We start from the raw sequence: 27,271 nt of genomic DNA on the forward strand, positions 1-27,271 counted from the left end.
ATTTCGATGCTGTGTCCACCGGCGAGTACGTCATCAACGTACATGCAATTCCGCAGGATATCTGCTGCCATTGGATGCGATGCCTCTACGTCATCAGCCAGTTGGTGTAGTGTTCGAATCGCAAGGTAGGTAGCGCAATTCACTCCAAATGTTACTGTTTTCAGTTCATAAAGGTTGATTGGATCCTTAGGGCAGTTGCGAAATACGATTCGCTGGAATTTGATTTGATTTTCATTAACCCATATTTGGCGGTACATTTTTTCTATGTCGCTGTTAAATACGTACTTGAACAGCCGCCAACGTAGTATAAGAATTGTTAGGTCGGATTGAAGAATCGGACCTGGATATAAGGCATCATTTAGACTTTGCCATTAGTGGTAGGACAAGATGCATTAAATACGACTCTGACTTTTGTCGTTGTACTTCCCTCCTTTATAACAGCATGGTGAGGTAGGAAGTAACAGTCATTTGAGTCTGGCGAAATATTGCCTATTTGTTTCATGTGCCCTAAAGTTTCATATTCGAATACAACTCTATTGTATTCCGTTTGAAGGACTGGCTTTTTCGCAAGTCGTGTCTCGTTGCGATAGAATAGAGAGCACGCACTTCTTAATGAGGGGCCTAAGCTAAATTCTTTCCTAAAGGGTAAGGAGACTACGTATTTGCCGTCGTTGTTCCGAACTGTTGTGGATTTGTATAGCTCCTCGCAGTAAGTATCATCTTTATTGATGCTCCTCTTCTTTGGAATTTCCTCTATCTCCCAGAAAGCCGCCAGTTGTTTGTCTAACGTGACCTCGTTAAAATATGAAACTAGGGTCTTATTTGTATCAACCGCACCTATCCGGCCTGTCAAAATCCAGCCGAACACCGTTTCCTGTGCTATTAATGTGTTTGGCACATCTTTCCTAATGCCGCCTAACATAATTTGGGGGTATATGTCTCCGCCCAGAATTAGATCGACTGGCTCATTGACAAAGAATCGTTTGTCAGCCAGTACTAAGTCAGGGAATGCTTGCCTAGTCATTGCGTTTATTTGGCAAGTTGGAAGATTCCCTGTCAATTGTGGTAAAACCAGTGTTCGGCCTGAGTGCGTCGTAAACCGGCAGTGGGTAGGCGCACAAGGGTCGATCTCGCTCAATGGATGATTCACTCAATAGAAAAGAAAGAAGAACACGGGAGGAGTTTCCTCGTTATAAAAATGCACTTTATTGGGTAGAGGGATAATAAACTTGTTACAATATTACCTGAATATGCTGGAACACGGCAGAGATCGCTGGCGGCAGATGCGTATGGTACGGCTGTTGAAATCAAAGAGGCCGGTTGTATAGCAAGCTACAACCGTTGACCCGCAAAATCCTCCGTTTTGGAGGGGAAAGGCACCCACACATCAACCCCGACATGCATATGCATGAGTGCTGACAAAAACCACACATACACGTACATGTACATGCATGCACATGCATGTGGCGGTGATGGTGTGGGTGGTTACAAATTAATTCGAGTATCGAGTATCGATTCGCAGGGTTGCATTGGGGGGATCGCAGACAGATGCGGAAAAAGTTAGGCATCCTGCCTAAACATGCCGGCCCCCTTTGCGATGCGCAACATCGTTTTCCGCCAACGACCTCCACTGAAACGAGAAAAATGAATATAAATGAATATAAGACTTACACACTAAACTTAATCTAGATGAGGAGTTCGTCTGACGACGCAAAATGGCCGGGAATCCCTTCCGACTTGCTTCGCATGCCACCTGAGCTAAGATTTGTAAATTTAGCGGTTATGAACAGTTAACTGAATATTTCTTGCCATTTAATTATACATAATTCTTAAATATAGAAATTCAGAATGTACTATGTGTATGGTCGATGGCCAGTAAGGCTGGACGAAGAGGCCGAGGTCTCCGTTCCAGATTGGCACCATTTTTTGTTATTCTTTGGTTTTTGTCGTTCCGGATGGAGAGGCGAGGTCTCCATTCCAGATTTGCGGTTTTTTTTTGTTGGTTGGACGAAGAGGCAGAGGTCTCCGTTCCAGACTCGAAGGTTTTGAGGTTTTTCTGGGCTGGACGAAGAGGCCGAGGTCTCCGTTCCAGCGTATAGCGTGTCGTGTCGCTCTCAGGGCGACTGTGGCATTTTATGGATGTGCCAGGGCGAGTGGCCGTGAGGTTGGTTGGGTGATGCGCGTTTTCGCTGCAGCGCATGTATTTCGTCAGTTGTGTATTATATTATTACCCTACAAAACACCTGGTCACAAACCTACCCACGCCCATGCAAATGTGACTACGAATGTAACCTGTCACCGTAAAATGACTAGTCAAATGACGTGGAGTGACGAGAGCGTTTTTGCAGAATAGTTAGGGCTGTGATTTCGAGCAGCTTATATATTTCAACATAACCAGCAAGATTGCGGTGTGTGGGAGGTTGGAGCGGACGTGATTCCAAGCCACCCGCGCAAAATTACTTGTTTTCGTGATACGCGTGGCGTTGTATTAACAAACGTACGTTAAAATGTATGAAAAGCGTAGAGGCTGACGAAGGTATGTATTTAATTTTGTGCGCAAGCTCATGAAGAATAGCGAACATCGTAATTAAATTGGAGCATGTACCAACTGCCGGTGCTTACATGCAGATTGGCGATGCGTTCTTCACGACGCGTTCTATCTGCACGTATCATTATTAGATTGCATGCAGCCCTGTCGTGTATTTATTGGTTAGCTGACAGCTGGTATGGTGAATTTGTGGTGTGCGAATATATAGATATATACATATATTTACTTGCTTGCCCTTGAAAAAAAACTAGGTCACTGGGGCAGTAGCACACTAGGCCGGTAGAAACAGTTGACTTTTTCCCATTTCGGGATTTTGTCGTGTCGGGATTCTTTACTTTCGGGGCTCGGATGGTTTTTGCACCGAGCTCTTATAATGACCTTTTGTGATATTTGTTGTTGAAAAACAACAAGTCCTGCCCCCCAGCCAGAAACAGTACCCAAAAAAAACGGAAAGGGTAACAGCAACGACAACAAAAAAAAATGTCTTTGTAAAAAAAATGTTAAATTTTTTGTGCAAGGAGAGGTTTGTTTTTGTTTTGTTTTCCTCTTTTTTTTGAATTCATTTGTTATGGATGACTGCTTGGTACTGCAGTAGATGCCCGTATTGGCAAAAATACGAAAGACGCGTCAGTCCCGATTGTGATGTTTTGTGTGGTTTTCGGTACTTATTTTGTCCATTTAATGTTCGGTATCCGCCCTTAGTCTGACAGCACTAATGAAGCTGCCGTGGTTATTGCGGGTTGCCATCCAGTTGTTTTCCCGTAACAGGAATTTTCCAGGATACATGAATGCAGGATTGTGGTGGATAAATTACCCTCACCACATTGTTATTTGGATTTTCAAGCTGTTTAAATGTAAGTATAACGGGTTCCTCACTGATTTTTAATAGTTTTTTCTAATGGGTTTTTTTTTTTTTTTTTTTTTTTTTTTTTTTAGATGGAACCGATGCAAATGCTGCTCGTGTGTTTGGAGACTGGGGGAGAGGAGCCAATCCAGGTGGTGGCGGATGTACAATACCCGGAGCGGCGGAGGGGCTCCTACATTTGCCACGCGCCGGACGAGTTGGTGCAGCAGGCGGTGGGGGAGGTGTTGCGGCAAGTTAGGCCCTGTGTGCTCCGGGCCCTGCAGACGCCTCTGGTGGTAAAACTACGCGGGAGCACCACCGCCTGGTACGCCAAGTTCCATCAGGCGCAGAAGAACGTGTTGTGGGAGCAGCAGCCAGCACAGGGTCCAACGCCTCAGGGGGGGTATCGATGTCGTGTGTGCCAACGGCATCTTCGGTCGTTTGGCGGCTTGATTGCCCATCTAAATGGGCATATGCAATTTTACCCGTATAGGTGTTGGAGTTGCCCCAAGCGGTATGCGTCGTCCGCAGCGCTCTCCGTGCATCGCCGTCTTCACCACTGAAGTGGGTTTCTGTGCCACTCAGTTACGGCTGTGAAGTAAGTTTTAATTTAAAATTTGTTGGAAAGAAGAAAAAAAAATAATAAATGGATTTGTATTATCCTTCATGTTATTTCGGCCTGATTAGTTACGGGGAAGGGGGGGGGGGGGGGGGGGGGGGGTTGCTCTTGTGATGTAACCTTGTGTTGTCTTCTCTAATCTTATACAGACGCAAACAAGAAACGCACCATTGGGTGGTCGAGTTGGGTAGCATGGCAACTCTGTCGTCTCTCGTTTTCTTGTATGTGTCATACATACATACATACATACTGGTTTGAACATTCCAGTATAGAGAATGAAGCAAAAAAAAATGAATCGAAAGATCTATTTTACCGTTTTTTTTGCTTCAATTCATGTGGAGTTTTACGCGTTGCTGGACAAAAAAGGTAAGTGGTAAAATATTTTGCAATAATTTTACTGAAATAAATATTTTCTTAGGTTATTTAAAATTTTTAACTCATTTTCTTTATTTTTTTCTTTTTCAGGTGGATGGCGGTGGCAAAAAAATGGCAATAGTGGCTTCAATTCATGTGGAGTTTTACGCGTTGCTGGACAAAAAAGGTAAGTGGTAAAATATTTTGCAATAATTTTACTGAAATAAATATTTTCTTAGGTTATTTCAGATTTTTAACTCATTTTCTTTATTTTTTTTTCTTTTTCAGGTGGATGGCGGTGGCAAAAAAATGGCAATAGTGGCCGGACCAGCAGCCGGCGCCGTAGGAGATGATTTACCAGCCACATTTTTACCAGAAGTTTCCGACATAATGCGGAGTTTCGGCGACAGCGATCACCCACGCCTAGAAAGTGTCAAATTGGTGGAACACATACTGCAACAGCAATTACGTGGTATGTTTAATGAAGCCTCTTTTGTTGCAATGCGACGCAAAAAATAGTCCTTGTCCACACAGGCTGATGTGGAATTTCCTACTTCGAACAACACGCAGCAGCTCGCAGTTTTGTTTTGTTTTCCCCAGTAAGTTATTAATTATAAGCAACAAACTTAAAAATAAAATGCCTACAAGTGGTCATAAATATAGTGTTCTACTGCCCACATACATATAATGAAAAAGAAAATTTGCCAATTATAGTTTGGCTAATTGTCAAATACCTCAGCGAAAGTGGTTACAAATATGAAGTTATAGTAATTGACGATGGTAGTCCAGATGGAACTTTAGATGTAGCTAAGGATCTATAAAAAATCTATGGGGAACCGACGATAGTGCTGCGGCCGCGCGAATCCAAATTGGGTCTTGGTACTGCATACATCCACGGTATCATACACGCCACTGGAGATTTTATTATAATAGTGGATGCGGATTTGAGCCATCATCCGAGATTCATTCCCGCATTCATTGAGCTTCAAGCTACAAAGGACTATGATATAGTCTCAGGTACACGGTATAGAGGTGATGGTGGGGTTTTCGGTTGGGACTTCAAACGTAAACTCATATCTCGCGGAGCTAACTTCCTTTCGCAAATTCTACTGCGTCCCAATGCGTCGGATTTAACTGGTTCATTTCGTTTAGATAAAAAGGACGTGCTCGAGAAATGTATTGCCAGTTGTGTTTCGAAAGGCTATGTCTTTCAAGTGGAAATGTTAGTACGCGCACGTCAACATGGCTTCAGTATTGGTGAAGTACCTATAACATTTGTGGATCGCGTGTACGGCACCTCAAAACTGGGCGGAACAGAAGTTATTCAATTTGCCAAAAATTTATTATATTTAGTTGCAATGCGTAGTAAATAGTACAGCAACAACGCATGAACAGAAAAAAATGGGTATTTTGTTCTGTGCGAGATTTAGTACGCGCGAATGTGCGTAGGGCTTTCACTTGCGATACAGTGTTACATTTGTGTGTATCTCGCTTGAGTGTTATAAAGAGTGGTGACTTGAATGATGAGAACAATTTAACGATTGTGTTTCCAAATGCAAAAGTTATTAAGCTACTAGTCGATTGTGGAATGAATGTTAACGCCAAAAATGAGGCCAAAATCAACGCCACTAAATGTTGCTGTGCAACCATATAACTATTCTAATGATATTATATCGTTGCTATTGGAACATGGCGGGGACCTAGATCAACCAAATAAATCGGAATGAGCGTCCATTCACTTTGTAAGCAATCCAGCCAATACAATACCTCTAATGAATTTTATGAATCTTAAGTGTCTAGCTGCTACAGTTATAAGTAAATATAAAATTCCCTATCACCCTCAAATATCGAAATTACTTCAAGATTTTGTTAAACAACATGAACCTTGAAAATATACGTACATATATTTCAATTGCCTGGGCTGGGTCATTTGGATACGAACACATTCAGGACGTCCCAAAAGGTATACCTATCTTTACAAGACTCGACGCAAGGTTATTTGTTAGCCAAAATGGTGACTAAGTTTTGGCGTCGTCCGAGATACGACATAGATGATCCTCATGCTCCATATCATAAACGTATGAATTCTTTCCGTTTAAGGTAAATTATGAAACTAAAAGTGGAACACCATTAGTAATGTTTCTGGTTCTGTTTTAATTCATTGTTGAGAAGCGTTTTCCCTTTTTTTCTTTTGTGATCAACAACGCATCCCATTTTCGCGAAAAATAACCGGGAAGCTTTGCGGCAGTCCGCTACCTCCCCCCACCAGTGGTAAGGGGTAGCAGATACTGCGTAAAGTTGTAAAAATAACATTAGTCGGTTTTTTTTTTTTGTTAAAACCTCGTTCAAGTCTGACACTTCCCCCCACCAGTGGTAAGGGGTATCAGATACTGTTCGAGGTAAGGGAAGTATCCACCCGGTGGAATGCACTCCCGCTTTCAGCGACCTTTTGTAAGTCTGGCACTTCCCCCCACCCGTGGTAAGGGGTACTGGATACTGCTCAAGGTTAGGGAACTTTTTCCCACTTCCAAAAAATTTTTTTTTTTTTTACTTATGTGAGATTACGAAACGACTCCTTTCTTGATTGGGGTTTTTGAAATTCCCATTCGTAATCCAGTAAGCGGGACGAATCTAGTAGTCTAGTAGTAATGATAATGGTTTTGCAAGTGCCAATATGTTGTGGGGGAAATGATTCGGTTTCTACTGAACATTTCGTGCTTGATAAGGTCATGTTGGGTTGGTCACTCTTTCAGACATTGTTTAGGAAATGCCGCACGTTGGACTTTTATTCAAAAAATGCACTATGTTGCCAAAAAAACTCGCTCTCCGAGCATAAGTTCAAAGCATTTTTGTTAATGAAATACATTCCGGGATGAAGTGTTCTTCACTCTCACTCTAATATAGGGCGGTTTGGAGAAAAGTCCGGAATTGGGAAATTTTTGACATTGAGATAGCATGATTCGAAGATGTAGGCGACATGGGGTGAGAAGCTACTCAGCAGCCCAAGTAACTACCAAGTTCTCCAACAAACTATAATATGTATAAAATTTCTAAAACAAGGCAACAATCAGTATTTACTTTAGTGCGTCGGTAGTTTGATAATACTGGTCTGTATTCGATTATCGTTAGCACGAACGCACATATTTATGAATGGAATGGTTTTCTTACACAAATTGTGAGCCCAGACTTTCGGTGTTTATGCTTAAACTGAAATTCACCCTAATTGGAGAAATGTTTGAAGACCTTTTGAAAGGCATTCAAGATCAATGTTCAAAACCTTTTGACAATCCGTCTAAAAAGAATTGTTAGTTATAAGGGCTTTTTGGAGGCCACTTATAACATGCTTTCTTTTAGTAAATTTTTATGAGGTTTCATTTATTTTGTTTACACAATTTGTGAACCAACATCAACGCTTTGTAAGCTTAATGTTTGTTTGGGAAAGTTTTTATTGTAGACTTCCTACATGACGTGTACTTTGTTCTTATGAATTATAACTATTGGAGTCCTGATAGCTTCGGTGCTGTTGGCCTCGTGCATTTGACCGAGTGCTGATGCAATATGTGGCAGATCCTGGCTCTGCGTTAGGGTTCTGGTGTCCTTGCTCTGGGGAGCGAGTGACTTTTGGGTTAAATTTTTGGAAAGTGAGAAAGATAATGGGCTGAAAGCCTTTAGGTTCTGTGGCAGATCGGTTCACCCTTCTGCGGTAGGTTGTTATGATGTCCTCGTTATGGGATAACGAGTGAATGGGATGGTCTCTGGTGTCCTCGCTCGGGGCGGGCGAGTGAATTCGGCGATTTTCTGGTGTCCTCGCTCTGGGTGAGCGAGTGAATTATGGGGTTTTCTGTTCAGGGGGCCCCCGGTTAGTCTTGTTAAAAAAAAACTTAGATCGGAAAAGAAAAATGTTTTTTTTGTTTGCGAGCTTTTTGTACGCTCTCCCGCGTCTTCGTGCGTCTCGCTCCGTATTCAGGTGTAGGAGTCCCTCCGGCAGACTCGAAACGAGACCGGAGGTAGAGAAAAAAAAAAGAGAAGATGTAGGATCGCCCTCCGGTAGACTCGCACCATCACGAGACCGGGGGGTTGATTAGGGCATAGCTACAAGCTTAGGGATAGCGGGGCATCACGGCGCGTGGTTGAAACGCGTCTTCATGTCCCGCGCTCCCTTTCCCCATTGCCATCGCGTAGTACGTTTTAGGATTCCCCTCCGGTAGACTCGCACCATCACGAGACCGGGGGGTTGATTATAATATATGGCTCGGGAGAAACGCAGGCTTAGGGGTAGAGAGACAAGAAGACGCGGGTTCCTTAATTTGCTTTCTATGCTATCACCAACCGTGGGCCTCTGATTTTAGGTAGTCGAGGGAAATAGGATTTTGGGTTTGATTTTTTTTGAAGGGAGGGGTATGGAGGAACGGAGGGATTGTTAGGAGGAGCACTTAGCCTTCTCGCAATCCGTCTCTTCCGTTGGAAGAAGGATCAGTTTGACCAAAGGTCGTCTGACTTGACCCTTCTCGGTTTTGAGGTCGACTACGCGTACTCGGTCATCTTCGCCGGGGTGTACGTTGACAACTCGACATAACCTCCATTCGTTGGGAGATAAGTGGTCCTCTTTGAGGACAGCGAGATCTCCCACTTTTATATTTTGTTTGGGATGCTTCCACTTCACTCTTTTTTGAAGTTCGGATAGATATTCGGTTTTTCATCGCTTGCAGAAAGTGTGATGGAGGGCTTTGAGTTTCTGCCACCGATTGATCATCGAGGCAGGGCTCTCACTAGCATCCGGCTCTGGCGGAGCCAGTAGATGGCCGCCAGTGAGGAAATGACCTGGAGTAAGCGGCTCAAGGTCCGTTGGGTCATTGGATGCCGGGCTGAGCGGCCGCGAGTTCAGGCATGCCTCGATGCGGCACAAGAGTGTATGGAATTCCTCGAATGTGAATTTGTGTGGTGAGGCTATCTTTTTGAAGTGGCTTTTGAAGCTTTTAATTCCAGCCTCCCACAGCCCTCCCATGTGGGGAGCGCCCGCAGGGATGAAATGCCAAGTGAGCGACTGGTGGCTGTACTTCGAGACAGCATTGTCTCGGGCTTGTGAAATGAAAGTTTTAAATTCCGATCGTAGGGATCGTGAAGCTCCGACAAAGTTTGTACCGTTGTCGGAGTAGACGTTTTTGGGACATCCGCGTCTAGATATAAAACGGGCAAAAGCCGCAAGAAATGATGGGGTGCTGAGGTCAGTAGTGGCCTCCAGATGAATCGCTCGTGTGGAAAAACACACAAAAAGGCAGACATAGCCTTTGGATAGTCGACACCCTCTGCCGCGGTAACTTTTAATGTCGAAGGGTCCGGCGAAGTCGACTCCAGTATTCGTGAATGCACGGCTGAATGTCGTGCGTTCGCGAGGGAGAATACCCATAAGTTGGGTCTGAGCACGCTTTCGGTGTATCGTGAAAACTTTGCAATTATGAATGGTTGACCTAATCATGGTTTTGATGTTAGGTATCCAGTATTGGGTGCGTATCAGACGTAACATGAGTTGATTTTCCCCATGCAGACTTTGTTGATGAAACATTAGGACTGTAAGCCGGGATAACCGACAGTTGTATGGGAGGAGGATTGGGTGGCGTTCAGTAAAAGCTAAGTCCTTTGACGCTCCGAGTCGCCCTCCTACCCGAATGATGCCATGTTGGTCTAGATAGGGATTAAGTGAGAGTATTGCACTTTTCCCTGCAATTGGTTTTCCGGCCTTTAGATCATTATATTCGGAACTATAATGTTGTTTCTGATAGATTTTAATTAAGATTTGGGTTACTGATTTGATCTCATCAGGAGAGATTAAAGGTGACTCGACCTGAAATGATTTTTTTGTTTTGGGGTGAGTTCTTCGGTAGAACCTCATTACGTATGAGAGCACCCGTAAAGCCCTAGGTAGGTCTGAAAAGCGTTGAAGAACATCGATAGTATTTACTGTTGTTGTTGCGCAGGTCTTCGCCCTCTTTTCCTCTACGGAGGTGATGTAGTCACTTTGTTGTGCTGGCCATTGGGAAGTGTCTTCTTGCAGCCAAGAAGGTCCCTGCCACCACAACGAATTGTTGACCAATTCAGACGCAGGTAATCCTCTGCTACCTAAATCTGCTGGGTTAGATTCTGAGTTTACATGCAACCAGTCCTTATTTCCGACCATGTCGATGATCTTGGTGATCCGATGTGCGACGAAAGTGGACCAGGAACACGGCGGTTTCCTTATCCATGCGAGGACGATAGTTGAATCCGTCCAAAGGTGCACGTTTACTGGTCCCAACTTGAGGTTCCTGAAAATTGATTGGGTGATTTCCGCTAACAGCACGGCTCCGCAAAGTTCCAAACGTGGAAGAGAAAGAGTTTTCACTGGGGCTACTCGGGTTTTGGCTAGAAGCAGGTTCGTGCAGACATTATCATCCGTTTTGACGCGCATGTAAATGGCTGCTGCATAAGCCTTCTCGGATGCGTCACAAAATCCATGGATCTCGATGTCGGTTCCTGGTGAAAAGTTGACCCATCTAGGTATCCGGATTTTATCGATTTCATGGTATTGGTCGGTGAAGGTTTTCCATCGTTCCAGCGTACTGGTAGATACTGGTTCGTCCCAAGCGGTGCCTTCCAACCAAATACTCTGCATGAGTATTTTTGCCACAATGACCATTGGTGCCAGCCATCCCAAGGGATCGAAAAGTTTGGCGATTGCTGATAGTATCGCCCTCTTCGTAATGTTTTCCGGGTTGTCCAGCGTCCCTGCTTGAAAATAAAATAAGTCGGAGAGGGCATTCCATCGAATACCTAACGCTTTCACTGAACTGGTATCTTCGAATGCCAGGAAGTTTTCATTGAGCAGGTCTGCTTTGGGGATGTCCCTTAGAATGTCCTCTGAGTTGGAGGTCCATTTGCGAAGTGGAAAGCCCGCTGATTGTAGGACTTGACGAATTTCATCTCTGGCTTTAATAGTCGATGTGATCGTATGTCCACCCGCTAACACATCATCTACATACATGTATTCTCGCAGTATGCTAGCCGCTGTAGGGTGCGAGTTTGAGACGTCGTCTGCTAGTTGTAGGAGCGTTCTTATCGCGATATATGGCGCGCAATTTACTCCGAAGGTAACCGTCTTTAATTCGTAAAGACTGATAGGGTCATTCGGGGAAGTGCGATGCACAATACGTTGAAATTTGGTGTGATTTTCGTTCACCCAAATTTGTCGATACATCTTTTCGATGTCGCTATTGAATACGAAGCGGTATAGTCTCCATCGTAAGATAAGTATGGGTAGATCGGCTTGTAGAACTGGGCCTGGGAGGAGAATATCGTTTAAGCTATTGCCGTTGGCCGTAGGGCTCGAGGCGTTAAATACTACGCGTACCTTGGTGGTTGTACTTTCTGCTTTTACAACGGCGTGGTGGGGCAGGAAATAATTATCCGAATCGTCGGATGGAATATTCTTTTCAATTTTTCTCATATGTCCGAGCGTTTCATATTCTGACAACACTCGAACATATTCTTTTCCTAAATCTGGGTTTTTTATTAGCCGCCCCTCATTCCGGAAGAATTGAGATTCATTCCCATCTGGTCAATCCCGTATGGCACTTTAGATCGATTTTTCGCACTTTTATTTATTATTTTAACCAAAAAAAATGTTGCAAGAAATATTGCACTTACTGTGAACTTTTTGGTGATTTGTATGTTCTGGTGGTGATGTGGCAAGATGACTTGTGGTGTTGCTGATGGCTTAATCTGGCTATCGCTTGCTCAGTGTTTTGCACGCTGGTATTAAATAATATACTATCGAAATTTTGTGGTATAGCTGTTGATGGGCAAATATTTTTCCGTATAACTTTTTATGTTAGGAATTCTGAAGTGTGTGCGGTCAGCTATGATGCTTTGTTGTGGACTGTAATTTAGGTGCTGTTTCCAATTCCTGGTGAAGATGGACCAAATGTTCGGCCTGAGTGCGTCGTAAACCGGCAGTGGGTAGGCGCACAAGGGTCGATCTCGCTCAATGGATGATTCACTCAATAGAAAAGAAAGAAGAACACGGGAGGAGTTTCCTCGTTATAAAAATGCACTTTATTGGGTAGAGGGATAATAAACTTGCTACAATATTACCTGAATATGCTGGAACACGGCAGAGATCGCTGGCGGCAGATGCGTATGGTACGGCTGTTGAAATCAAAGAGGCCGGTTGTATAGCAAGCTACAACCGTTGACCCGCAAAATCCTCCGTTTTGGAGGGGAAAGGCACCCACACATCAACCCCGACATGCATATGCATGAGTGCTGACAAAAACCACACATACACGTACATGTACATGCATGCACATGCATGTGGCGGTGATGGTGTGGGTGGTTACAAATTAATTCGAGTATCGAGTATCGATTCGCAGGGTTGCATTGGGGGGATCGCAGACAGATGCGGAAAAAGTTAGGCATCCTGCCTAAACAACCAGCATGGTCGTATTGATCTCGATTAATGGGTCGGTTGGTGACCGCAGTTGTATGTTGCACGCTTCTTTTACTTGTGCAGACATTGTATTATTGATGCCCGAAGCTTGGGCATGCAGGTGTTTGGATGGCAGATTAATTCTGCGCTTTAGTTTCTCGGTAATGAATGAACATTCAGATCCCGAGTCTATTAGGGCTCTCGCCGAATAGTCAACACCATTAAAATGAATATTGACCTGAGCTGTCCCTAGTAATAACCCTTTATTTGTGTTTGCGAAACATGAGTTCACATTATTAATCGGAGCGTTTTCTCTTTCAGCATTGCGTCGTATTTGAGCTTCCCGTGAGGTAGATGCTCCGATAGTGTCAGGAGTATTTGTTGGTTTTGGCTGATTCGAAATATGAAGCAGCGTATGATGTCTTAAATGACATGTGGCACAGTTCATTTGACTGGTGCACTTTGTCACCGAATGGCCAGCAGAAAGGCAGTTTATACACCCACGGGTGCTCTTAATTTGTTCAAACCGTTTATTGGGTGTTAAACGTAAGAACTTTTCACACTTTGAAATTCGATGTGCAGGACTTTTGCACATCTTATACGTAGGTTTGGCTACTGTTGCACTTGCCTGGTAGGACCCTAATCTTTTCGACGATGTATCTGCCGAGGAACGAGAAGCATGTGGCTTAGAGGGTTTTGAAACCGTATCCCCTCTTATATCTACGACAGTTTCCAACGTTTGGAATCTGATGGATAAGAATTTATCCATATCTGCCCATTTTAAAATTTCTGTTTTATTTTCTATGGTTTGTTCCCATAGAGCCAGTGTGGTTTCTGGCAGTTTTGTGGAGCACAAATACGTTAGAATTGCATCCCAGTTTGATATGTCAATCTTGTGACATTGAAGCGCTGAGATACAATTGTTTATTTCACGTTGCAGTTTTTTAATGGAGCTACCGCATTCGCTCTCAACTGCTTTTAAACTAAAAAGAATTTTTAATTGGGCATTGACCAAGATACGTTTGTTTTCGTATCGGTCACATAAATTTTTCCACGCTGTATCGAAACCGTCTGTTGTTAAGGAACACCGTTCCACTATCTCTTTGGCCTCCCCTTGAGTTTTTTGCCTTAAATAGTATAGTTTTTGCACTGCATGGAGTTTACTATTATTAATATATATGGCAGTGAACATGTCCCTAAAAGACGGCCATGAAATATAGTCACCTTTGAAAATATCCGTATCACATGCTGGCAGGCGCACATGATATTCCATATTATCTGAGACATCTACTTTCTTATCTTTCTTTTCAAAATTTTCCAAAAGCTCAGCTATTGCCGCCTGACACTTTAGGAAGCTGAAATAGCACATTTTATGCTTCTTCTTGATAGCCGATAAGTCCTTTGAATCAAGCTCTGATGAACCTAAGAGCTTTTCGTGTGTCACCTTCGTAGCTTCCCACAGAGTTTTTAACTCATCCCTTTGGTATATTAGGGAGTGTTTACTGTGTTGTGAAGGTGACATGTCGTTGAAGTCATTTTCATACTCCGTCACTGCATCTGCTTGGCGTGTATAGGTCTCCATTGTGGATAAAAATAAAAACCCAAAAGTTTATACAGAAATTGCCTTTGCAGAGAGTAGTGAGTGAAAATGTCGCCAAAGGACAGAACTTGGAAGTGATAATGTGACAAGTGAAAGGATATGGTGTATGCGTATGTATGCACAAATTTACCAATTGATTGTGTAAGCCGATAAGTTATGGCTAACGTGAAAAGGACTGTACAGAGGCTTATGTGCCAAGTGGGATAAGTACAATTTCGTGGTGGCAACGGCGCGCACCCACGTAAATGTTAAGGAATGTGCTAATGCAGATTTGCTACTGAATTGTCTAAGCCAATAAGTAATGGCTAGTGAAGAAAGTGGTGTTAGTGAAAAGATAAAGAAATGTATGAGCGTTCGTTATGGACTTTTTGGTAATTTAACCAAGGGCTGTGATCTTTTGTATCACAAAAAATTAGATCAGTCAAAAACTGATTTGTGTATTGCCGCAAGCGAAAAATAAAAATAATTCAATTTTTAAAAAATTGAACAAGAAATAAGCCTTTTGGCCACCCAAACAACAACAACAATATATGTGTATGTAACTAAGTGCACTTTGTACTATAGCGCCAAACTAAATTGCAAACGTATAGCCCGTGTAAATAAGTGCAAGCGATTTTTATGTGGAAGAAAATTTTATTTAATTAAATGTGCGCCTAAAATAAATTTACAGGTTTCTGAAAAAGTAACCTTACCAAATCGATTTTTGTGCAGTGGATTAAATGAATTTTTTCAGATAAATCCTGCAAAGGTGAAAATTAGGAAATTGACGCAAATCGGTGTTTGAGGTTATGTTAACCCTTTAGAGCAGTGTTGTGCTACCTTGAGCTGTGTCCGGAAAATCTTACCGCTGGTGGGGGATTGTTCCGGATAGTCACAAGGCGTGTTGCACAAACTTTAAATAACTGCGTTAAGCGCCTTTTTCTATTTTTGCACAAAGTAAAAACTTCTCACTTCACGAAGAAAAAAAACAAAAGCACTTGCACTATTACATATAAAGAGTCACTTTGTAATTTGTAATTTTATTTAGAACTTTTATTAAAAGTGAAAAGGAAAACCCTACCTAGCACGGAATATTTTCAACCACGTACCTTTATTAATTCGTTGATCCGGAGTACTCGAATGTGAATTAAATTTTGTTGTTGGATGTTTCCAAAAGGTACCACCAAAATTTATCAGTTGTTGTATATTGGATATAAAATCGCTGGTATCACCAAGAAAGTTGTATTATTTGCTGTTGAAATTTTTGGTTTTTCCTGTGTATTCTCACGAGTTTGGTATGCTGATATTTGCTTTAATGCCTAGAGAGTTGAGTGGACTGTAATTATTATTGATTGGCTCTTCTTACCGGCGTGGTAAGGACCATGAACAAATGCGTGGTGGCAACGGCGCGCACCCACGTATTTGTTAAATAATAGTTAAGGCGAAAAAAGGGAAAGAAAATAAAAACACCAAAAAGATTTCGTATTAATAAAAAAAAGGAATTCACAGTGTTTTCTTTATTCAATGTATGTAAATACAACAAGTGTTAAGGAAGATTTTAACAGATGTTGTGAAAATGAAAATATTAAATATATTTTCAGAAATTGTTACCTATATTTTATGAAATTGACAACTTACGTGAACGGGCGATTACGTGTACCTTTGCTGGCTGCTGGATTCAAAGAGGACGAGACTCTTCCACATGAGCCGATGAACCCACGATACAGCCACTTCGTTGGGTTTCCCGGCAACAAAGTTGCTGTACCACGGGCTCACAGCGGTAAACATCTAAGATACATACGTACTACCACTCACACATGCCTGTGTGTATAGTGATCACACGAATATGCGGGTGGTAGTAACGAAGAAAATAAACAAAGAAAGTTATGTTACGAGGGGGGGGGGGGGAAGATATATTTAGGCCTGTGGCCTAAACAACCATCTAGAAATGATGCCGGAAGGTACCCCAAATGATCCCGAAATAGTCCCGAAATGACACCGACGGGATCCCGGACGGATACCGAAAATGATGTCCTCAAAATGATGCCGCAAAGGTCCTAAAATTAGCCCCTAATATTCCCGAAATGACCCTGACGGGATCCCGGACGGATCCCGCAAACCATCCAGAAATGATGCCGAATGGGTCCACTATGATCCCATATTAGTCGAGAAAAAGTCCCGACATGACCCCGAAGAGATCCCGGACGGATCCCGAAAACCATCCAGAAATGATGGTGGAAGGGACCACAAATGATCCCGAAAAAGTCCCGAAATGACCCGGACGGATCCCGAAAACCATCCAGAAATGATGGTGGAAGAGACCCCAAATGATCCCGAAAAAGTCCCGAAATGACCCCGACGGAAGCCCGGACGGATCCCGAAAACCATCCAGAAATGATGCCGAAAGGATACCAAATGATCCCGAAAAAGTAGCGAAATGACCCGGCTGGATGCCGGACGGATCCCGAAAACCATCCAGAAATGATCCCGGAAGGCTTTCGATATGACCCTAACGGGATTACAAATAAGGTGAAGCTAATTCTAAAACCATGTTAATAAGGAAGCAGGCGCGTTGGAGCGAATGAAGAGTTACATAGAAACATACAGGCTAATAAAAGCGTACTAATAAAAACAATTGAAGGAGGCGGTTGGCGGGAGAAGAAGGAGAGGACCACTGATCGTTTTTATACTCAGTTGAGCAGAGCTCACAGAGTATATTAACTTTGATTGCATAACGGTTGGTTGTACAGGTATAAACGAATCGAGATAGATATAGACTTCCATATATCAAAATCATCAGTATCGAAAAAAAAATTCGATTGAGCCATGTCCGTCCGTCCGTCTGTCCGTTAACACGATAACTTGAGTAAATTTTGAGGTATCTTGATGAAATTTGGTATGTAGGTTCCTGGGCACTCATCTCAGATCGGTATTTAAAATGAAAGATATCGGACAATAACCACGCCCACTTTTTCGATATCGAAAATTTCGAAAAATCGAAAAAGTGCGATAATTCATTACCAAATACGCATTAAGCGATGAAACTTGGTAGGTGAGTTGAGCTTATGACGCAGAATAGAAAACTAGTAAAATTTTGGACAATGGGCGTGGCACCGCCCACTTTTAAATGAAGGTAATTTAGAAGTTTTGCAATCTGTAATTTGGCAGTCGTTGAAGATATGATGATGAAGTTTGGCAGGAACGTTACTCTTATTTCTTTATGTCTGCTTAATAAAAATTAACAAAATCGGAGAACGACCACGCCCACTTTTTAAAAAAAAATTTTTTTTAATTCAAATTTTAAAAGAAAAGTTAATATCTTTACAGCATATAAGTAAATTATGCCAAAATTCAACTCCAGTAATGATATGGTGCAACAAAATACAAAAATAAAAGAAAATTTCAAAATGGGCGTGGCTCCGCCCTTTTTCATTTAATTTGTCTAGGATACTTTTAATGCCATAAGTCGAACAAAAATTAACCAATCATTGTGAAATTTGGTAGGGGCTTAGCTCATAGGACGAAAACTGTTTTCTGTGAAAAAGGGCGAAATCGGTTGAAGCCACGCCCAGTTTTAATACACAGTCGACCGTCTGTCCTTCCGCTCGGCCTTTAACACGATAACTTGAGCAAAAGTCGATATATCTTTACTAAACTCAGTTCACGTACTTATCTGAACTCACTTTGTATTGGTGTAAAAAATGGCCGAAATCCGACTATGACCACGCGCACTTTTTCGATATCGAAAATTACGAAAAATGAAAAAAATGCCATAATTATATACCAAATATGAAAAAAGGAACGAAACATGGTAATTGTATTGGTCTATTGACGCAAAATATAACTTTAGAAAAAACTTGGTAAAATGGGTGTGACACCTACCATATTAAGTAGAATAAAATGAAAAAGTTTTGCGGGGCAAAATCAAAAGCCCTTGGAATCTTGGAAGGAATACTGTACGTGGTATTACATATATAAATAAATTAGCGGTACCCGACAGATGATGTTCTGGTACACACTGGTCCACATTTTGGTAGATATCTCGAAAACGCCTTCACATATACAACTAAGGACCACTCCCTTTTAAAACCCTCATTAATACCTTTCATTTGATACCCATATCATACAAACAAATTCTAAAGTCACCCCTGGTCCACGTTTATGGCGATATCCCGAAAAGGCGTCCACACATAGAACTAAGGCCCACTCCTTTTTAAAATACTCATTAACACCTTTCATTTGATACCCATATCGTACAAACAAATTCTAGAGTCGCCCCTGGTCCACCTTTATGGCGATATTTCGAAAAGGCGTCCACCTATAGAACTAAGGCCCACGCCCTTTTAAAATACTCATTAACACCTTTCATTTGACACCCATATTGTACAAACGCATTCCAGAGTCACCCCTGGTCCACTTTTATAACGATATTCCGAAAAGGCGTCCACCTATAGAACTAAGGCCCACTCCCTTTTAAAACACTTATTAACACCTTTCGTTTTATACCCATATTGTACAAACGCATTCTACAGTCAACCCTGGTCCACTTTTATAACGATATTCCGAAAAGGCGTCCACCTATAGAACTAACGCCCACTCCCTTTTAAAATACTCATTAACACCTTTCATTTGATACCCATATCGTACAAACAAATTCTAGTGTCACCCCTGGTCCACCTTTATGGCGATATTTCGAAAAGGCGTCCACCTATAGAACTAAGGCCCACTCCTTTTTAAAATACTCATTAACACCTTTCATTTGATACCCATATCGTACAAACAAATTCTAGAGTCGCCCCTGGTCCACCTTTATGGCGATATTTCGAAAAGGCGTCCACCTATGGAACTAAGGCCCACGTCCTTTTAAGATACTCATTAACACCTTTCATTTGATACCCATATCGTACAAACAAATTCTAGAGTCACCCCTGGTCCACCTTTATGGCGATATTTCGAAAAGGCGTCCACCTATAGAACTAAGGTCCACGCCCTTTTAAGATACTCATTAACACCTTTCATTTTATACCCATATCGTACAAACAAATTCTAGAGTCACCCCTGGTCCATCTTTATGGCGATATCTCGAAACGGCGTCCATCTATAGAACTAAGGCCCATTCCCTTTTAAAATAGTCATTACCACCTTTCATTTGATACCCATATCGTACAAACAAATTCTAGAGTCACCCCTGGTCCACGTTTATGGCGATATCTCGAAAAGGCGTCCACAAATAGAACTAAGGCCCCCTCCTTTTTAAAATACTCATTAACACCTTTCATTTGATACCCATATCGTACGAAAAAATTCTAGAGTCACCCCTGGCCCACCTTTATGGCGATATTTCTAAAAGGCGTCCACCTATAGAACTAAGGTCCACGCCCTTTTAAAATACTCATTAACACCTTTCATTTGATACCCATATCGTACGAAAAAATTCTAGAGTCACCCCTGGCCCACCTTTATGGCGATATTTCGAAAAGGCGTCCACCTATAGAACTAAGGTCCACGCCCTTTTAAGATACTCATTAACACCTTTCATGTGATACCCATATCGTACAAACAAATTCTAGAGTCACCCCTGGTCCACGTTTATGGCGATATCTCGAAAAGGCGTCCACCTATAGAACTAAGACCCACGCCCTTTTAAAACACTCATTAACACCTTTCAGTTGATACCCATATTGTACAAACGCATTCTAGAGTCACCCCTGGTCCACTTTTATAACGATATTCCGAAAAGGCGTCCACCTATAGAACGAAGGCCCACTCCCTTTTAAAACACTTATTAACACCTTTCGTTTGATACCCATATCGTACAAACAAATTCTAGAGTCACCTCTGGTCCATCTTTATGGCGATATCTCGAAACGGCGTCCATCTATAGAACTAAGGCCCATTCCCTTTTAAAATGGTCATTACCACCTTTCATTTGATACCCATATCGTACAAAATAAATTCTAGAGTTACCCTTGGTCCACGTTTATGGCGATATCTCGAAAAGGAGTACACCTATAGAACTTAGGCCCACTCCCTTTTAAAATTATCATTAACACATTTCATTTGATACCCATATCGTACAAACAAATTCTAGAGTCAGACCTGGTCCACCTTTATGGCGATATCCCTAAATGGCGCCCATCTATAGAACTATGGCCCACTTCCTCTTAAAATACTCTTTAATACATTCCATTTGATACACATGTCATACAAACACATTCCAGGGTTACCCTTGGTTCTTTTTACAACATGGTGATTTTCCCTTACTTTGTCTCCACACCTCTCAACTGAGTATGTAATGTTCGGTTACACCCGAACTTAGCCTTCCTTACTTGTTTGAAAATTGTTTAGATCTCGATCTGTATGTGCCAGATACCAAAAACTATTGATCTTGGAGAAAATTTATATTGAGTTATAATAATTTATAGATTTTACACCAGAGGTTATGAGAAGGGGGGAGGGAGCACGGAGGGTGTCACTGCTCATTTTGTAAGCCCTCGACTTATTCGACCTATTGAGTTGTAATATTGGTGAAGGTCAGTAAAGGTAAAATGATAATGTGTCAAAATTATTAAAAAGTAATTGTTTGAAGGGATCGTGGCATCCCCACCCCCCTTTCCATGCTCGAAAAAAATTTCGCTTGTAGACTATTGTCTGTGTACCAAATTTCATCAAAATCCGTGTAGCCGTTCTGGCGTGATTCAGTCACAAAGACGAAAAAATACAATAGTTAAATTTTAACTGTTCCTAGGGGGTGGGGACCTCCCCGCTTTTCAAAAAAATATAGCTAGTAGATCCTACTAGACTATTGGCTGTATGTGTGCAAAATTTCATCCAAATCGGTCCAGCCGTTCTTTGCCTGATTGAGTCACAAAGACAAACGTCTGGACAAACATCCAAACATCCAAACATCCAAACATCTAAACGTCCAAACATCCAAACTTTCCCATTTATAATATATATTAGATTAGATTAGATAGCCTTTACCCGCGGCCCCGTCCGCAAGGAGAAAATAAAATATATGTGCTATTCACGTTAGCCTGCTTATCAAGTTATCTGTTTAAAAATTATTTTTGTCTAATGTATTTTATTTTTGTGATTTAGTAAAAAAAAAGAACTAAATGAGAAGATAAGCTGAATGGCACGCTTACATGAATAGTACAATACAGTTTTTTCGAATTAAAAAAATACATTTTGTTTAAATTAAATTAACTGATATGAAAGGGTGAAAGAATTACTACTCATATAACAAAGGTGTGAAACTACAATTAGCTAAAACTAAAGAGAATTTTTTAGATGAAAATAGTGTTGCTTTTTCGGGTTTTAGTTGATTAAAATATTACAAAAAGTGTAATTATAGTTATAACAGTTCCTTACACTATTATAGAACGAAAAAGCTGTGTTAGATTGAAGATAAAACATACCGAATTTTAATTACGAATAATTAGCAGCAAATCCACGGCCATAAAAGCTCATAATTTAAAAAGGCATGTGTGCTGAACTACCGGTTGCGAAGAGACCTAAATGATCCCGGAAGGGTCCCAAGATGATATTAAAATTCCAGTACAGATCCCGAAAATCATCCAGAAATTAACCAGGAGGGGTCCCAAAATGATTCAAAAATAGTCCCGAAAAAGTTCCGAAATTACCCTTATGGGTTCCCGTACAGATCCCGAAAACCAGCCAGAAATGATACCGAAAGGCTCCCCAAATCATCTCGTATTAGTCCCGAAAAACTACAGGAACGGCTCCGACGTGATTCCTGACGGATCCCGAAAACCATCCAGAAATTATGCCGGAAGGGACACCAAATGATCCCGAAAAAGTCAAGAAATGGCCCCGACGGGATCCCGGATGGATCCCAAAAACCATACTGAAATGATGTCGGAAAATACCCCAAACGATCCCGAAATAGCCCCGAAAAAGTCCCGAAATGATCCCGACGGGATCCCGGACGGATCCCGAAAACTATCCAGAAATGATGCCGGAAAGGTCCTCAAATGATCCCCTAATAGTCCCGAAATGGCCCTGACGGGATCCCGGACGGATACCGCAGAATATCCAGAAATGATGCCGAAAGGGTCCCCATTTGAGCCCGTATCAGTCGAGAAAAAGTCCCGAAGCGACGGGATCCCGAAAAACTATCTAGATATGATGCCGGAAGGTACCCCAACATGATCCCGATATAGTACCGAAATGACCCCTACGGGATCCCGAACGGATCGCGAAAACTATCCAGAAATGATGCCGAAAAGGTCCCCAAATAATCCCCTAATAGTCCCGAAATTACCCTGCTGGGATACCGAACGAATCCCGAAAACCATCCAGAAATGATGCCGAATTAGTCGAGAAAAAGTCCCAAAATGACACCGATGGGATCCCGGACGCATCCCGAAAACCATGTAGAAATGATACCGAAAAATACCCCTAATGATCCCGAAAAAGTCCCGAAATAACCTCGACGGGATCCCGAAAACCATCTAGAAATGATGCCGGAAGGTACCCCAAATGATCCGGAAAAAGTACAAAAATAACCAAGACGGGGCCCGGACGAATCCCGAAAACCATACAGAAATGATGCCCGGAAGGGACCCCAAATGATCCCGAAAAAGTCGCGAAATGACCCGACGGAATCCCGGACGGATACCGAAAACCATCCAGATAGGATGCCGGAAAGGTCTTCAAATGATCCCCTAATAGTCCCGAAATGACCATGACGGGATCCCTGACGGATTCTGGAAATCATCCAGAAATGATGCCGAAATGGTTCCTAAATTATTCCGTATTATTCGAGAAAAAGTCCCGAAATTACCCCGACGGGATAACGGACGGATTCCGGAAACCATGTATAAATGATGCCGGAAAGGTCTTCAAATGATCCCCTAATAGTCTCGAAATCACCCTGACGGAATCCCGGATGGATCCCGAAAACAATCCAGAAATGATGCCGAAAGGGCCCTCAAATGATCCGTATTAGTCGAGAAAAAGTCCCGAAATGACCCCGACGGAATCCCGGACGAATCCCTAAAAAATCCAGAAATGATGCCGAAAGGGTCCCCAAATGATCCCGAAAAATTGCCAAAATGTCACTGCTCACTTTGTAAGCCCTCGACGTATTTGACACATTGAGTCTGTGATATTGGTGAAGGCCAGTATACGTAAAGTTATAATGTGTAAAAATAATTAAAAAGTAATTGCTCGAAGGGGTCGTGGGACCGCACCCCTCTTTCCATGTTCGAAAAAGATTTCGCTAGTAGACTACTGTCTGTGTATCAAATTTCATCAAAATCCGTGTAGCCGTTCTGGCGTGATTCACTCGCAAAATCTAAAAAATATAATAATTAAATTATAACTGTTCGTAGGGGGCGGGGAGCTCCCCCCCTTTGAAAAATATATAGCTAGTAGATCCTTCTAGACTATTGGCTATATGTGTGCCAAATTTCATCCAAATCCGTCCAGCCGTTCTTGCGCGATTGAGCCACAAAAACAAACATCTGGACAAACATCCAAACATCCAAACTTTGCCATTTATAATATACTAGCCTTTACCCGCGGCCCCGTCCGCAAGGAAAATTTTAAATATATGGGCTATTCGCGTTAGCCTGCTTATTATCTGTTTAAAATTTTGTTTTCTGTCTAATGCATTTTATTTTTGTAATTGAGTAAAAAAAAAAGAACTAATTGAGCTGATAACCTGATAGGATCCCAAATGATCCCGAAATTATCCAGAAAAAGCTACAAAATGACCCCAACGCTATCGCGGACGGATCCCGAAAACCATCCAGAAATGCCCCGAAAGGGTCTCCAAAAGTTACCCGAATAGTCCCAAAAAAACCCGAAATGAGAGCGACACGATTCTAGACGTACGTAGAGAACCACACAGAAATGATCCCTGAAGGTGTTCCAAAATGATCCCGAAAAGGTTCCGAAATGACCCTGACGGGCTCCCGGGCGGATCTCAAAAACCATCCAGAAAATATCCAGGAAGGGTCCCTAAATTATCCCGGCTAACTCCAGAAAAAGTTCAGAAATGGCTCCGAGAGGATCCACGATGGATCGCGAAAACCATACAGAAATGATTCCGGAAGGATTCCAAAATGATCCCGAAATAGTCCGGAATTGACCCAGATGGCATCCCGCACAGATCCAGAAATGATCCCGGAAGGGTGCAAAAACTATCCCGGAAAAGTAACAAAAAATCCCGAAATGGCTCCTACGGCATCCCGGACGGATCCAGAAATGATCTCGGTAGGGTCCCCAAATGATCCCAAAATGGTCCCGAAATGACCCTGATGGATCCGGCAAACCATCAAGAAATTATGCCGAAAGGGTCCCAAAATGATCCCGAAATAATACAGAAAAAGTCACGAAACGACCCCTAGAGAATCCCCAAATGATCCCGTATTAGCCCCGAAAAGGTCCCGAAATAACCCCGACGGGATCCCGGACAAATCCCGAAAACCATCCAGAAATGATGCCGGAAGGAATCCCAAATGATTCCGTAAAAGTCCCGCATTGATTCCGACGGGATCCCGAACGGATACCGAAAATAATCCAGAAGTGATGCCGGAAAGGTCCTCAAATGATCACCTAATAGTCCCGAAATGACCCTTAAGGGGTCATGGACGGATCCCATAAACCATCCAGAAATGATCCCGATATAGTCCCGAAGAAGTCCCGAAATGACCCTGACGGGATCTCGAACGCACCCCTAAATGACCCTGACGGGATCCCGGACAGATCCCGAAATCCATCCAGAAATGATCTTGGGAGGGACCCCAAATGATCCCGAAAAAGTCCCGCAATGATTCCGAGGGGATCCTGATCGGATACCGAAAACCATCCAGAAGTGATGCCGGAAAGGTCCTCAAATGATCACCTAATACCAAAATGACCCTGACGGCATCCCGGACTGATCCCAAAATCCATCCAGAAATGATCTTGGGAAGGTCTCAAAATTATCCCGAAATAGTCTCGGAAAAGTTCAGAAATTACCCTGACGGGTTCCCGGACGAATCCTGAAAGCCATCTCTAAATGATCCCGAAAAAGTCCCGAAATGACCCTGACTGGACCCCGAGAGGATCCCGAAAACTATCCAGAAATGATGCCGGAAATGTCCTCAAGTGATCACCTAATAGTTCCGAAAAGACCCTGACGGGATCCCGAACGGATCCCAACAACTATCTAGAAATGATGCCGAAAGGGCCCGCAAATGATCCCGTATTAGTCGAGAAAAAGTCCCGAAATGAACCCGACGGGATGCCGGACGAATCCCAAAAACCATCCAGAAATGATGCCGGAAGGGACACCAAATGATCCCGAAAAAGTCCCGCAATAATTCCGACGGGATCCTGAGCGGATACCGAAAACCATCCAGAAGTGATGCCGAAAAGGTCCTCAAATGATCACCTAATAGTCCCAAAATGACCCTGACGGCATCCCGGACAGATCCCGAAATCCATCCAGAAATGATCTTGGGAGGGTCCCAATTTATCCCGAAATAGTCTGGGAAAAGTCCAGAAATTACCCTGACGGATCCCGGACGAATCCTGAAAACCAATCTTAAATGATGCCGAAAAAGTCCCGAAATGACCCTGATGGGACCCGGAATGGATCCCGAAAACTAACCAGAAATGATGCCGGAAAGGTCCTCAAATGATCTCCCAATAGTTCCGAAAAGACCCTGACGGGATCCCGAACGGATCCCGACAACTATCCAGAAATGATACCGAAAGGGCCCGCAAATGATCCCGTATTAGTCGAGAAAAAGTCCGAAATGACCCCGACGGGATGCCGGACGAATCCCAAAAACCATCCAGAAATGATGTCGGAAGGGACCCAATGATCCCGAAAAAGTCCCGCAATTATTCCGACCAGAAACGAAAACCATCCAGAAATGATGCCGGAAGAGCCCTCAAATGATCCCGAAAAAGTCCCCAAATGACCCCGACGATATCCCGGACGGAACCCGAAAACCATCCAGAAATGATGCCGGAAGAGCCCCCAAATGATCCCGAAAAAGTCCCCAAATGACCCCGACGAGATCCCGCACGGATCCCGAAAACCATCCAGAAATGATGCCGGAAGAGCGCCAAATGATCCCGAAAAAGTCCCCAAATGACCCCGACATACTCCAGAAAAGTTCCGAGGGAATCAACGACGGATCGCGAAAACCATACAGAAATGATTCCGGAAGGATCCAAAATGATCCCGAAATAGTCCGGAAATGACCCAGATGGGATCCCGCACAGATCCAGAAATGATCCCGGAAGGGTCCAAAAACTATCCCGGAAAATTAACAAAAAATCCCGAAATGGCTCCTACGGCATCCCGGGCGGATCCAGAAATGATCTCGGAAGGGTCCCCAAATGATCCCAAAATGGTCCCGAAATGACCCTGATGGATCCGGCAAACCATCAAGAAATTATGCCGGAAGGGTCCCCAAATGATCCCGAAATAAAACAGAAAAAGTCACGAAACAACCCTAGAGGATCCCCAAATGATCCCGTATTAGCCCCGAAAAAGTCCCAATATGACCCTGACGGGATCCCGAAAGGATTCGAAAACAATACAGAAATGATGCCGGAAAGGTCCTCAAATGATCCCCTAATAGTCCCGAAATGACCGTGACGGGATCCCGACAACTATCCAGAAATGATGCCGAAAGGGTCCGCAAATGATCCCGTATTAGTCGAAAAAAAGTCCCGAAAGGACCACGACGGAATCCGGACGAATCCCAAAAACCATCCAGAAATGATGCCGGTAGGTATCCCAAATGATCCCGAAATAGTCCCGAAATGACCTCGTCGGCATCCCGGACGGATCCCGAAAATTATCCAGAAATGATGCCGGAAAGGTTCCCAAATGA

At 42.9% G+C, this 27,271-nt stretch overlaps 1 protein-coding gene and 1 pseudogene across 1 annotated transcript in view; both read left to right on the plus strand.

Moving 5' to 3' along the window:
- Positions 1 to 27,271, plus strand: part of LOC137235101 (uncharacterized) — a 381,861-nt gene that overhangs the window by 60,190 nt on the left and 294,400 nt on the right. The gene's annotated exons all lie outside the window — the stretch shown is intronic.
- Positions 5,003 to 5,738, plus strand: LOC137234521 (dolichol-phosphate mannosyltransferase subunit 1-like; annotated as a pseudogene).

The sequence above is a fragment of the Eurosta solidaginis genome, chromosome X (genome assembly GCF_040869045.1).
Source record: "Eurosta solidaginis isolate ZX-2024a chromosome X, ASM4086904v1, whole genome shotgun sequence".
NCBI lineage: Eukaryota > Metazoa > Arthropoda > Insecta > Diptera > Tephritidae > Eurosta > Eurosta solidaginis.